The following is a 15,479-nucleotide window of genomic DNA, read 5'->3' as shown; positions in this document are numbered from 1 at the left end:
GAGGTGACAGGAAAGTTTGCAAACACCAGTGAAGCGGTGATAGTGATTCTGGAATAGCGCTTAGGAGGGGATTCTTAGAAGATTTTGGACGGGAAGGGGTTTGCTAGCTATATGTATGCTGTGAGTAATGTTATTTTAAATATAAAAACAATGTACTGTAAATGGTCTGAATGCTGGCATCTCACATGTTATGGCATAGTTGCCACTGAGGCTATACCTTTGTACATTGCGAAGATTGAGAGATTGTGAATTTCCGTGACTGTTAGTTCCTTTGTTGTTTTTATGGCAGTGGTTGGACTTGGCCCTTTTTGCAGTGTCAGCCCTGAACTTTTTGCCTTCCTCCTGTATTTTGTCTGACCTGTTTTTGTTGGTTTTATGACTCTGGGCACTTTACCACTGCTGATGAGTGCTAAAGTACATTTGCTCTCCCTATGGTAAATTTATGTATGGATTAGTGACTCCATGATTGGCTGATTTGGTTTACTTGTCAGACCCTAGTACAGTGCACTGAGTGTGCCCAAGGCTTGTAAATCAACTGCTGCTAGTGGACTTGCAGCACTGGTTGTGCCACCCACAGAAGCAGCCTGTAAAAGTGTGTCTCAGGTCTGCCATTGCAGAGCCTGTGTGCAGTCTGGTACTGCCATGTTGACTGGGCAAATGCACCCACTTGCCAGTCCCTAAACCGTTCCTTTTCTTCATATCACACACCCCTATGGTAGGCCCAAGAGTAGGGTGCTTTGTAAGTATAAGGTAGGACATGCCCTGGTGTGTGTGGCATGTCCTAATAGTGAATTACAGCCATTTTCGTTTTTCACTACTGCAAGGCTACCTGTTCTCCATAGGCCAGAATGGGCAGTTAGATTATTACATCTTATAATCCTAACTGACTCAGGGAACATGGTAGAAATTCGAGTTAAGGGTGCCTGAACTCGAAATGATAAAATACATATTTTAGTGAAGTTGGTTTTAACATTCTGTGTTTGAAAATACCACTTTTAGAAAGTAGGTATTTTCTTGCCTAACTATCCAGGACTGCCTCTGCTAGGTTGTGTATTCCTTGTTTGGAATTTGAGTGACAGGGCTGGGGGATTCCAGGAGACAGGGTGGGTCAGCCCAGTGGTGAATAGAGAGATCTGCATCTAGATGGGAGGGAGGAGTTGCACCTGGGACCTGAATAGGACAGTGCCTGCCCCCCCCCACAGTGCTGGCTCCACCCCCTGTGGTGCGTCTGATGACTCTGCCCTGCACTGTGAAAGAAGAGAAGGAATCATGTCAACAAAGTGCTCCAGGGCTGTTCTTTCCCTCCACAATGTTGGCTCCACCTCCTGTGGGGCGTCTGATGTTTCTGCTCTGCACTGTGAAAGGAAAGAAGGGGTCATGTAAACAGAGTGCTCCAGAACTGGTTTGGACTGGGCAAAGGCCCCTCTGCCCTCAGAGGACAAAGGATTTTGGGGTATAAATATTGGGACCCTGATCCCAAGAAATTAGATCACTTTTGGACTACAAGAAGAAACCTTTTCTGAGGAGAGGAACCGGAAGAATCTGAGGAGAGACTATCCCTAAGCAGAAGTGCAGCTTGGGGGATTGGCCTGCAGTGGTTGCCTGACTGCCAAAGAAAGGAGAAAGAACTTTGTGTGTGCTTTATTTTCAACTTGTGAAGGATCTCCAAGGGCTTGGAACAGAACTTGCCTCCTGCTGAAGTCTCAGGGACAACAGACTTCAAACCCCAGCTCCCCAGAGTTCTTTGAAAGTGCCTGCTGCTGTTTTGGGGCCTTCTGAGATACTGCGTGTTGAAAGGAGCTGGAAGCGCGACTCGAGAGGAAGAAGCGGGTCGCAGCTGCTGCCGTTGCAACTCCGAAGGAGGGTGTCACCGCTGTAGCTGACGCATTGCACCGCATCGAGAGAAGCGTCTTGGGACGAATAGGAGGTGTGTCGCCGTCGTTGCTGCTGCCGTCGCATCTTGGATGTCGCCGCTTTAGTTGTCACACTGCACCGCATCGAGAGAAGTGTCTCGCAACGAGGAAAGAAGCGTGTTGCCATTGCTGCTGTCGCCTCGTGGATGTTGCCGCTGTAGTTGTTGCACTGCACCGCATCAAGAAAAGTGCCTCGCATCCATGGAGAAGCGTGGCGCCGTCGGAGCTGCTGCTGTCGCATCTTGAATGTCGCCGCTGTAGTTGTCGCATTGCGCGGATGCATCTCGCCAACGTTGGAGAAGAGTGCCGCAGCCGAGGCTGTTGTCGTCGCATCGCTGAACAAGGGTGTCGCCGCTGCAGTTGACGCATCGAACCGAGACTTCTCGCATCATCGGAGAAGCGTGCTGCATCTGGAAGATCTTCACGTCTTTAGTTTTTTTGCACCTCAACTTTGCCGCATTTCCATTGCTGCAACACTTTGTTGTGGAAGCGACACGCATTGTAAGGTACATTGACTTAAAGTGTCGCATCTTAAGAACTGAACTGAACTAAGCTAAAACTACCATCTTAAGTATAGTATTGTGGATTTTTGTCGTTTGTGGTCTTGTGTTAAGTCTATATAAAGAATACTTATTTTTAATATACAGCTGTGTGTTGTCACTGGGTTACTATATGTGGTCACAAATGCTTTACACACTGCCTCTGAGATAAGCCTGTCTGCTCGTGCCAAGCTACCAAGGGGGTGAGCAGGGGTTATTTTAGGAGTGTACCCCTTAACCTGACTAGAGGCAAGGGTCCCTATTTGTCACAAGTACCTACCTGTGCCAAATAGAGACCCCCAAATCTAACAGCAATGATTACAATTTTTTTTAAAAAGTACAATAAGACCATAATACGTTTATTATGAGTGAAGCATTGAAGCGCCATCTTATTCAAATTGCAGAGGAGATAAGTAGACAGTCAGACTTAGGGATAACGGTGGTGCAATACATTTTATTCCTGTAACGCCGTGAATAGCATAGACCAGTAAGCATGAACCCTTGACATTACAGAAGAATTCGTAAAGGTTTTTCTGTACTAAAAACTCCTTTTGTTATGTAGCTAGTGAGTCTGGCAATTACTCGTACCCACCAGACCACCCTTCCCAAAATGTGACAGCAAAGATAGCCACTATGGACATTAAAGAAAAGAATCAACTGAAGTCCTTTGAGCACAGGAAAATGGAGGGGACGTATCTATATTCTGCACAAGGCTTCAAAATTCCAGAAACTCAGCTAGAAATTTTTAAAGAAAATCTAGAAAATTGGGCAAAATATATCTAGGCCCCACAAGGTCCCTAACACACTGTGGCCATTAAGAAGAAAACATTGAAATGTTATCAAAAATATTGGGGGTCCAAAAGGCAGCTAAATTGGAAACGAACATGAGGAGGCAAGTTAGAAAAATTTTAGAAATTTGGAGGAAAATTCATTTACGAGCCCCTTGCGCCACCCGTATGTCACTTTTTCCCACATTAAAAGTGACACACCGGCGATGCAATAAACCCCTTGGTGTACACTATGAGCTTCATTGATGAGATTTTGACATTGAGAAGTGCTGAAAGGAATCTTGCTGCATTGCCCTAAATCAAAACTGAAGGGCAGAAATGTGCCGTATTTATGTGATACAGTGCATTCCTGTCCTTTTCCCCACCACTGGAACACAATGGGCTGCAGTACGCCAACACAGGCCCCCTTGCACCATGGTGCAAGGGTTCCTACTGTGCAAGGCTGATTGAGTTTGTGCAGGAAGGGACCCCATCCTGCCCATAATCAATCAATTCATGTGATTTCTTTTTTCTATGTGTTCTACAGAATGCAGCACACATAGAAAAGGGGAAGCACAAGGAGAAATTAAAACATTGCTCCTCATTGCGCCACCCTAACACCACCCCTGGGGTGGCCTTAGTTTCTGACGCATTCCCAGGTTTACAATTTCTCGTAAATCTGGGAATGTGTCAAGTTCCCTGGGTGTTGCGTGGGAACACTCGCAGCAACACCCAGGGAACGCCCCTTTCACGCAACGTTCTGCATGAAAGGGACACATATGTATAAGGCTATAAAAAGCAATTTAAAGTGGCTATACGTGACCTTAAAAGCACATTGCGCCACCGGAAAGTAAAAAAAGTGATGTTCTGGTGGCGCAAAAGTACCGATAAAGCATCATAAATGAGTCTCAGAGTGTGTAAAAACACACGTACATGCACGCGCACGCACACACACACACACACGCATTCACGCACACACACACACACACACACTCGTACATGGTTAAAAAAACAAAATGCATACCATGAGATGGCTTTCTGACCTGAAGTACCCTTTCAAACATATAAAGGATAAAGATTGCAAAATAAATCCCCTGATTTGGAAATACAATCTAGGACTATCCCAAGGCTTGTAGCATTGGACAGATAGGGCCAGGGCACATACTAGCTGCAGATCTTAATTTCTTTGTATGTCTTTTAACTAAATGGTGTAATCCTCTTCGTCCATGGCCATTAATCTATCAATTGCATCTAATGGACGGATTCCGAGTAACCGAGTTCTCTCCACAACTCTACTAACAGCGCCAAGGGAACAAGTAACATGATAGATTAACGGCCATGGACGAAAAGGATTACACCATTTAGTTAAAAGACTGCATAGACATACAAAGAACTTAAGAGCTTGGCTACCCGACAGTTCATTGTCAGTCTATATACAAGTTGAGGTGCAGCCCAGAGTTATTCGCACCTAGATTTCAACAATGGTACTGACGAGGCTTCCTTAGTCCCTAGTCCTGATGAGGCCCAGACAAAATGGGCTGAAACGCGTCGACTATACATTGAAAAGAAGCCCATACCATTGTGACTTGGACTTATAAAGAAGAATTGCCTACACTAGCCTATAAAAGAAATAGGGTTGAGCTAGTGTATTTAAGAGGGCTATCTTTCTACATAGGCTGCGAATCATAGTTGTTTGTGAAATAATTGAACACCCACAGCTATGCAAATATTAGGGCAGTAAGGATTCAATTTGCTGAATCAAAATGTATTTATTTGGTTTGTTTCATTATTTTTGTTTGTATTTATGTTTTGGATGTAAATGTTTGTAATTGAGACGTTTTCAAAGACAGATATATGTGTTTGTGAAAAAATAGATGTGGAGTGTGTCACCTTTGGGTCACAAGAAGGGAAGGAGCCAACACTGGGGTGTTTATTTCCTCTCTTTATTGAGAATGTCAAAGTAAACAAGAGTCTTGGTGACAGACCAAACCAATCAAATAAACGTCCAGGAGCCTTATTTGGGTCCTCAGGCCGGTTCCTTGGGGCGAGGTCCGGGGTCTCCAGCGCATTAAAGGAAAGGAAAAAAACAACGAGGCTTTTAGTGGGCTGGTCACTTTCAATTAGTTTGCAGGAAATAGGGGGGGGTGTGAGGGAAGAGCCAGAACCACCACCACAGTAACAACGACTCGTGTACAAAAAATACGAGGTGCCAAGGGGCTTTTCCTGTCTCCTACCCGGTCCCTCCCCTCTTAAACCGTAGCAGTGAACCCAAGCGAGCACGCACCTGGAAAAGCCACGCGTCCTCCTTCGCGTGCCTGGGCGAGCCGCGGTGTCGTTGGCCTCCTGGCTTTACAGCTGCCGCCATCTGTTTCTCCTCTGGTGTCGTCCCGGTGCCTTCTCTGCTCACGGTGTCGGCTCTTCCGCAGGACGGCGTCTCCTCGGTCTCGACTCCCGGTCCCGTCGCGTTGCTCTCTGCTTCCCGCCTCGCGTTGTTCTCCTGGTGCTTTACGTCCTCCTCCCACGACAGAGACACAGCGTCTTCCGGGTCTTTGCAGATAAGGTGAGAGGTCGCTCCTGATAGGACCCGAAAGTCAGGTGGTCCAGGGGCGAGGCCTTCGTCACGAACACAAAGGCTATCCTTAAAGGGCCAGTAGTCCGCCTGTTGACGAGACGGAGAATCAGTTAGCCCAGCCGGGGCCGAGCAGGGGACCCCCTGACAGAGTGATATGCCTCTGATCTAAAAAACCAGTGTGAGTGCCATTGTAAATAAAATAATTGGTTTCTCCAAAAAGTTATTTGTGTCGATAGAATAATTTAAGTTTACGTCTGGGTGAGAATTCAGTCTTTTGATCTATTCCGCCGCATCACTCTTTTGTGCCTTCGTGACAGACATGAAAGTCAGCTTCAAAGGTGGCAGAGATGGGATGATATTACATGAAAAATATGGGTGCAGCAGCTGAAGTGATGGAATCCAAAGTGGTATCAGAAAACATGACCAAAGAGGCTGCAGTAGCTGGGGTGAAGGTAGGAGGGACTGAGTGATTTGTCCGCTGGTTGGGGTAGTTAGGTACCCATTGCTGAACTTCACATGGTTGCAAGGCTGTGCCTGGTGGCTCTCCTGAGTTGTAGTGAGTGACAGGCCTTCCTTGGCTTCTCTATGAGATATGTGTCTGGCCTTATGCTCATTCTTGTCACACATTACCATCTCCGCATAACTGCTTTCATAATATAGTGGAAAGTGGTGTTTACACTAGGCATCAGGTCGAGACAGAAATGTCCCCAGGATGATTTCCCTAGTATGCGCTGCTGCCCTCCAACTGCAAGTATCCACTGTATTGTTGATTTGTAGTGCCCAGCCCATGCAACAATCGTATGTGTGTGCAGAGCATCTGTGGTCTGGAGGGTAACCCCAATCATGGTTCCCTTTTCACAAGTGACTTCTGTCTATATATTGGTTCATCGATGCTTAGCAGTGGTCTCAGCATACTGTTTTTGGATCTCTATTAACAGATAGGCCTTTTTCCTGTCACTGATTGCGAGCACGAAACCTACTAGCCCCCCTGTCCAAAGCTCAGGGAAAGTGCCATGATCTGGCCTTTCCTTACCTTCTGGATATATGGCATATGTGCAAGAAATATCAAGTGACTGGTGCATGCAAGTGCGTGGTTATGAGACTTGTGGGATCCCTTTTGATTTCCTCGTGTAAAGCATGGAAAAAGACAGAGGCTGCACCACCACTTCCAATGCCAAGCAAAGTGTATTTTGATAATCTTGAATCCTTTGTGAAGCACTAGACTGTAGGTGTGGATGGTGAAGACAGGGCTCCCCACAGATATGTAGCAGTGATCTACCTGATTGTTTCTTCCGGAACACTACCCCTAAGATTGCCAGACTCAAGTCGCCATTAAACTGTGACTCCAAATGATGCTGAAGGAATGGGAGAACCCATAATTTTTCTTCTTTATCAACGGTGCTGAACATTTCAAAGTCTGCGCTCAGTGCTGATTGTGAGATGGAGAAGGGGGCTAGGGATATGTGAGAAGACAGGAGAAGTCATTGCTTTGTAGCAACACAGCTTATCTCATCAGATAGAGGTTCACTCAAAGTTTCAGCAGGCTTTCACAATTAACACCTTTTTATACTAAATGAAACACAAGGCTACTCTCAGTGCTTGCACTAACTGAAATTGCACACTTTTTCATTCACCTGGACTTCACATGAATAGTAAATTTCTACAAGAAATGAGACATCCACAAAATTTACTCTAGTAACTGATGCAGGATGGAAAACATTCCACATATCAAAGGCAGAGCAGCTTTAACTTGTTAGAGCCAAAAGAATTGTTGCAAGACTGATAATAACTATAATATCTTTATTGCTTGATTATTAAAGATCATTGCAATCAAAACATCTTTACAATCAAACAATATATAAAAAACACTGTACCACGAATATTAGTGACAGTTCACCAATACATTAATAGTTATATCATAAAACCAATCCAATTCACCATATATTATGCATCACAAAAAAATAAATGATAAAATCTATCAAACCTGGGCTAAATCATGCAATAAATAGTAATCCAACATATTATAAAGCGCATCAATAATTACTATAGCAGGATATTGCACATATTGCATATTAACGTGCTGACGTACAATAATTAGTAATTCCATTGTACAAAACAATAATAAAGTGCATCAATAATTACAATAGTAGAGCAACTTCAATTATTACATTGCTAATTATTACCCTAGCAACATGAACACTAAGTTCTACAAAATATTAAAACTATGCAAAAGTCTCTTTAGTACAACTGATGATTTAGATCTAATACATCTTATACTATCTGTACCAAACATTTTTCGGTTGCATTTAACATTTTTATCAATTGGCATAATAACGGATCAACTCCCCAGATAGCGATCTAGTAAGTGCCTGGCGAGCTGATCTAACCTCGATCTTCACAAATAGGGGTTTCAAGAAGATACGCCAAATGTTAATCAATTTGGGTCACACACATACTATGTGAACTAATGATTCTTGTGGCCAACCACATAGTCTACAGTTAGTATCCAGCCATTGCTGAATCTAAGGCTGCTTGCCCTCTTTTGTTAGATGTATTACCATTCGTAGATTGAAAAAAATATTTTTTATTTCTGATGAGAAATAAGCAGTCCGGTATGGCTGAATACGTAGACACTGGTATGAGTTAATCACATACCATGCATGTTTTTCCCCTACTAGTGTATTTTTATCCAACTTGATGGATTTAGCTTTGATTTGGGTTTTTTAGAATTAACTACATTTGGGCATTTTCAATTCTTGGGGCGCTATTTGCAGACCAATATTCTTTAGGCAAGCTGAGATATGAGGTCTCCATTTAACATCATAAGTAGACTTATATATTTTAAGCCAGCAATTGTTCCCGTGGGAAGCAGGAGCAGAAAAGAACATAGAGTACATACATTTCAAAAAAGTTCCTTCTGTCACCAAACATTGTCTTTGGAGACCAAATTCTAATCTTATTCCTGCCTGGCCTACTGATCTGGGGATCCCAAAAGTTGATTTTAAAGCCTTAACTATCAGTAAGTCTAAGAGCTTTGCATCTTTCCCTCTAGTAATGGGTGAACCATGTAAAAGGGTTGGCTGTAACTCAGCTTTCATGACTTTAAGAATATGATCAAAAGATTGACGATTTTTTTAAAACATTTAAAAGCATGAATTAAAACCACAGTTTATGCCCACAGGTCTTTAAAATGGTATTGAAAAGATACTCTGTTATCGAACACCACACCTAAATATCTAGAAGTTTTAACAACTTCAATTGGGCCTGATTTGCTTCTCTCCCAACATTGGGACATGAGCATTAACAGAGCCTAAGTTCTGAAGAAGGTCTGATCAAAATAAGTTAAAAAGGCAAAGGGCAAGAACACAACCTTTTCCTTGATAAAGAACTACCATCACCCAGCCTGACTTAAAACAAGGTATCCGTATACAAAAGTTATGAGACTGGTCTTATACCGATGTCCTATTCCATTTGTTAACGCTTCTAAACAATCACTAACCTGAGGCCTCTGAAGACAGTGCCGGGAGAGTTCCAATTATTCCAAGGATCTAAGGAAAGTCTTTGAGGTGACCCTGCAGAAAGAACTTGAGGAAGTGCTGCGAACAGAAACTTTCTGGGAAGATGCTCTTGATGTCTGGCTTAACGATAGAAAGCAAGAAACACAGGTAAAGAACTGAACCCAAGCAGAGACTTCTCCTGGTCACAGGGAGTGAGTTTGGCTTTCATAGACTGGAGGATTCTTGAATACTGCACTAGATGTTGAAATTACATGATTCTCGAATGCTGCATTACATTCTTGAATACAGGGAATTCTTGAATCTCTCTGCAGCCTGCCATTCAGATGGGGCATATGGTCATGGCTTTTGTAGGGCTCACATGGAAGTACAATTGACTGTACAGTGAAGGGAAGGGGATAATCGGGCAGCTGACTTGTGATAGACACAATCCTGGGCACTATGACTTGTGACGCAGTATGGATGCCAACCTGAGTGGCACTTCTCTAAATAAGGAGAGGAAGGGGCACCCAATAATACCTAAGAAGAGAGATGGGTGGGGCTGGGAGTGAGCACCTGTGAGAAACCATGACAATGATTGATAGATGATGTGGGGAAATACAGACCTGGTCTGCTTTGGAAATGCAGGCCAACCCGTTCGGCAAGGGATTGCCTTTTGTCTATCCCAGAAGTGCTACTGCAAAAGGTTGATGATGGTTTTCAGGTATGAGAAGTTCACGCCTGATTTTGCTCTTAGTTTTGATGCTCTCCCTCATCACTCCCAGTAGCTGGAGCATCACCTTAAGGCTAAGGGCCCGATGTAGAGTTTGGCAGATGGGGTTTTCTCCCCGGGATGGTGGAGGGCCATACCTCAGCCACTCCGAGGAACTTCTGCTCACCAAATTTAAAGTTGTCTGCAGTCAATTCTCGACATTGCCAGGAACTGCTGTCATGGAGTTTTCTTCTAGGGTTTGGGGGTCGTTATTGTTTTTTCCCTGTCTCTTACTTCCATGTTTTTCTGACGGTGTGAGACAGGGAAGAAAAAGACGTTACATTGTCCACCTTGAATAGGGTGGAAAGTGTAAACTCTTTCCTCCAATGGCCCCTCCTCCATTGGACCGTTGGAAGAAGTATTCTGTTGATGGAGCCAAATATGGCCTCTATCGACAGCGTACTCACGGTCGGCATGGCTCTAAATGAGGCGGGCAGACTGCGGCTTTGGTGGACAGGGGCGGACTGGGAATTTGGTGTACAGAGTACTTGGCCATGCTTGTGATGTGGTAACCTGTCCATGAAAATCTAAATCTGCCCTAAGACTGTGTCTGCTCTGGAGAGGAAAAATATCCTAACTATCAAGATTCCGTCGCTAAATGAAGATTGTAAGAGAAATCTTGAAACTTCCTGAAAGAGTTCTAGGATTTCACACTGGTTGAAGGGGTTACACTTAAAAGAGTGTCAGAGATATTATTGAGCTCCACGGCTGGTGTGGCTTACAGCCAGGCCCCCAAAGGTGAAGGCATACCACCTTAAGTCTGTTGGAGGGGAGCTATGGGTCTGCCTTTAAAGTGGTCTTCTTTGCCTGTGAGAGAGGAGAGAGGTGGAAACCCCTACAGGAGGGCACATGTTCAGGGAACAATCCCAATTGCATTTACCTGGAAGAGGAAATTGCCCAGAAGAAACAGGCTGGAATCGATTGTGAAGTGGTCCCTAGTGTTTGAGAACAAAGCATCTGATAACTGATACTGATATCTCTTCTTCCCACTTAGCTCCTGTTCACTCATATAAGGTGCCCTCCTGCTCTACATGGACTCTTATCCTGCTAATTTGTGTGCCAACCACTGTTCTTCTATGCACCCATTATGCGTGCACTTTTCTGCTGTGCATTTTTCTTCAGTGCACCATACAGGGTCGGATTGGGACAAAAATAGGCCGGAGCACCAGAATACAAGAGGGGCCCATTAGCAAATCAGATTGCTAACAGAGAGGCCCACATCTGTAAATTCGGGCCGTTTTGAGCTTGTGAAGACACACCATACAGGTTTTTTGTGAGGTATGTGTAAACCAATGTATTTGTACTTGCTGCAGGCAATGTTTCTGAGTCATATCAGGGGCCTCAAAAGTCAAATCTGGCCCACAAGAAAAGAAAACAGCCACAAAGCTGGCCCAAAAACCGACTTTTCCGAGCAGCTCTTCTGGCGCTGCCTCATTGCCCTATAGGCTAGTCCGACCCTATGCACCAATGTCGTTCACCTTACTGTGTTGCCCAGTTGTTGCTGCTGCAGCGTTACTAAGTGGAATAATGTTTGTACAAAGGGTTCGTTTTTGGCAGTAGATAGATTTTTATATGGCACTGCGAAAACTGAAGGCGGCCTTGGGAGTGCATGCTCACAGCACTCTGTTGTGCGGCTCGGGTCTACACGCTTCATGCTCTATGGATGCTGTTGTCACAGTGAACACTCTCCGGGCAGTCTGCTCTCCAAGCACTCAACGCTCGGGCTTCCGCTCAAGTTGCTGTAGAGATGCTGAGGGCGTCATCGTTGCTCGGCAACTAACCTGGCAACGGGATAACAGCTGCTTCCCTGAGCACCAATGGGGAGGGTGGAGCGGCGACCGAGCTCCCGCGAGCTGCTCGGGGTGCGCAGCTACAGGTAGAGCTGCTGCTGCGAGGACAGCCAGCTGCTGCTTTCACTGAGGCGCCAAGCAGTGGCCCGAACCCTGCACTCGGCAGTCTCCCCATCTCAGGGAGTGGAACGCACACTGAGGCCATCACTCTTAACCACTACTGAGGTTCTTCAGGACCAGAATCCGGGCGTCCTGCCTATTCCTGGCTCAGCCTAGGTGCAGAGGCTGCCGCGCCCAAACTGTTCCATAGGTCAAGTACTCCGGCACAAGAGAGAGCAGAGGAAGGCGAGCAACAACTGACCACTTGCGACAAGACTGGACTGGGCGATCGGAGACGGCTCAAACACAGAAGGGCAAAGCGCCGGAACTCGGAGCGAGAAAGAACATTAGTAGAAACCAGGACGGCGCTGGAGGGGTCAACTGGAGCAGTTGTGTGACCTCTCCTTCAGGTGAGCAACTCCCGAGTCCATTCATTTCCTCTGTGAATAAACTGTCGCCTGCACTTGCACTTCGGGCACCAAACGGAGCCTGGCTGATCCAGGAAAACACGCTTTACTAGATCTACTAATCAAACATGCGTAAGGCTGAACCCTCAGAGGTACAAAAGCTCCTTACAAATTCCTGAACCCAAGGGGTGCACAGTGCAGACTCTGTTGTCCGTTGAACAACAAAGGCATCTGCATTACACCGACCTCAGGTGGCACAGACTGTAATTTCCGAATAAGATGCTCAACCCCAAAAATGTACATTACAAGCTCTTGGGACGCTGCCGTGGCCCAGGAACGCAGGTTCGTTTCTTTCATTCACCAACTAATCCCTCTGGGTGCACTTAGCGCGCTCGATATACACAGCGCGGCCCAGGAGGCACGTCTCGTGCTCCGGGCGCGCGGGAGAAGTCCAGGAACACGTAGAACAGGCTCCTCGCGCCACTGACCTCCAGGGATGTGCCGTGCTTGTTCACTCACTGGTGAATAAGTAGTGGCAACGATGCCGCGTGCCCTAATGCAAGCCAGGACATGGGTTCCCTCTAATCCTCTATTAGCTAATAAAACATCAATAACTGGAATTCGACAGGCCCTCCCCAGACTGGGCCCCGGTGCCACTTCACCTGCTGCACCGCTGATAACGTAGCCCCCTTGATTAAGCAAAGGGACATAAACTACTTACCACACGCACACTAAATGAAGTGCAAAAGATACAGGCTGCCTTTTGAGTAAGGGGTTGTGAATACCCCTGTGAATACATAGAGGGCGTTGAAGACAACAGAGGTGTTAATAATATGTGAGGGTTGCTGTGTTATATTATGTGTCAGGTGTTTAATTATGTGAGGTTTGCACATGCCACCAAGTGCGCCTGTGCATCTACAAGAGATGATTAAATATTTGATTTATTTAAGGCCATAATTGGATCATTGTACCAACACAAAATTAAAAGTAGACCTTTCACTTAATTAAGTGAAGGCCTTGAATATGCAGTGTCCTATTGTGTGCAAAGGAAAGAGATAATTTAGAACATTTTTTTCCATAATCCATATTTCCATAATTTTATTTAGAGTGGCTATTTCACTGAAGACTTTGAAGAGGCACTTGAGGCGCTGGTGGCTTTTTAAAGTGCTGAAGGAGTACTCATAATTAGTTCAATACTTTCACCGTGTGTCAATCAAGCATGACCCTCCCTGGGGCATTGGTTGCTCACCATCACCAACAGAAGTGCAGAAAATGGTGTCAAAACGGTGCATTTTCAGCACAATTTCACTATAAATTGCTTAACTACCCCCATACTTTTGAGATAATGAACCTTAAGCAATTCCACATCAGCCTATTATTTTTAAATTGAACGTAGCCCCTTTATTAAACTCTGTTTCACTTATTTTTATGTTTCCATAGTGTTTCCTCTAAGAGGATTTTTTAGTCACATTTTACGAGCGAACTTCTATTTAGAGAGGGAAGGGAGGGAAACTTGAAAGTTACACAAAACTCGGCGTAGATGGCAGCTGCAGACGGATGGGACATTGTAGTGATGCAATAACGCATACAAATGGTTTCTTAAAATTTGTATTAATAGTTGAAACAGGTAGAAGACAGGCAGCACAGATTCCACTCCAAGACCTCCGGTAACGAATGTCCTGGAATGGAATCTGCAAGTAGAATGGAACCACATTCCATGCCTCGCTCCTAAAGAGAATACAATAAAAGAGAATGCAATGACACAACAGACATGTTTATGCCTCATGCAGCGCTAGCCATAATCATAATGATATTAAATCCATCTTCACTATAAATAATGGAATTCCACCACCAATCATCAAATTGCAGCCATACCAACATGTCCCCCTAACACTGGAAAAACCAGTAGCAATACATCTCCCCAACTCAACATACATCTTCACTCAAATATTAGGCTTACCTTTATTTCAAAAAAGCAATAATACTGTCCCAACAATTTCTAGAAATAGACACTTTGATATCATATAGGAGCATTTTATTTGTTATAAACAAAATACAATTTCTCCAAACAAAAGCAAGGCAACTCGTGAAAAACAAACTTCACCTTTAGGCAATTGCTTTTCGTTTTATGGAAATGCAGGATTGGTCCCTAAACATCAGTTTATAATTTATGGATAGATCTGCATTACTGCACACATAGTAGTGGTGATGATGAGGTGTTTGATCACAGCAAAGGCACACCTCGGTGAGGCTACATGCTGTGACTTAGGAAACGAGGTGGATCAACCTTTACCTTAAACTCTAATTAGGCTAAAAGGTTTTTAGTCTTAAGTGCTACCTCAAGAATGAGTTGTGTGATATTGTCATCACGTGCGGTCATCATTTGAGAAATATTGTGCTATGACCTTCGTGAATTACTAGTCCTCAGATGGAAGCCATTAGATAAGCAAGATTCCAATTGTTGGTGTGCTAGGGAACATTTTTATTCTTGGGCTAAGTACACTTATGTAGCAGACTGTACTCTTGACACTGTCTTTAGGTTTAATGTTATCGATATCCTGATATTTTTTGGCCCAGCATACACGAAAATCCTGCATGCACGCTGAGGCCTTTGCTTTTCCTCACTGTTTTGAACCCCAGAGCCCAGATCATTGGTCTGGAGTGACGAACCAAGAGTGTTTTCTAGTCGATGTGTGACTACTATCCCTGTCCTGGTTGATATGCACTAGGTGGTGGTGGCAACATACCGTTTTTCTGATTGATTATACTGACCGGACTATTTTTATGTTCATGGATGGGGGTGGTGCCTACAGGCCCCTTGTATGTAAAGTTCAACTTGAATTTGATGCTCAGACCCTGCACTGATATCCCCCTATACTTTAGTGTGCATGTTTTTTTTTTATTGGTGACAGGTGGCAGAGAGCTGCATCTTTTTGTGAGAATGTGACTGGGTGAGCAGTTGCAGAGGCAAGTGGGATTCATTTTGGATACTCCTGGTAAAATATAGCGGTAAACGTCGTTTACAACGCAGTGTTTACACCGCACGACGTTTACCACGCTGCCATTACAACGCAAGTCATTACTACGACTTGCGCTGGATGGCGCTCTTGGTTAAGGAATATTGTG

General features: G+C 44.6%; 1 long non-coding RNA gene across 1 annotated transcript in view; it reads left to right on the top strand.

The window, feature by feature from the left end:
• Nucleotides 1–12,072: 12,072 nt before the first annotated feature.
• LOC144782803 (uncharacterized) overlaps nucleotides 12,073–15,479 on the top strand; it is a 73,533-nt gene continuing 70,126 nt past the window's right edge. Inside the window, exon 1 of the long non-coding RNA XR_013601268.1 lies at nucleotides 12,073–12,356. This is a non-coding gene — a long non-coding RNA (uncharacterized LOC144782803). The remainder of the gene's footprint in view (nucleotides 12,357–15,479) is intronic.

The sequence above is a fragment of the Lissotriton helveticus genome, chromosome 9, assembly GCF_964261635.1.
Source record: "Lissotriton helveticus chromosome 9, aLisHel1.1, whole genome shotgun sequence".
Lineage (NCBI taxonomy): Eukaryota > Metazoa > Chordata > Amphibia > Caudata > Salamandridae > Lissotriton > Lissotriton helveticus.
The sequence above is the reverse complement of the archived record's forward strand: the minus strand, read 5'-3'. Positions and strand labels throughout refer to the sequence as shown.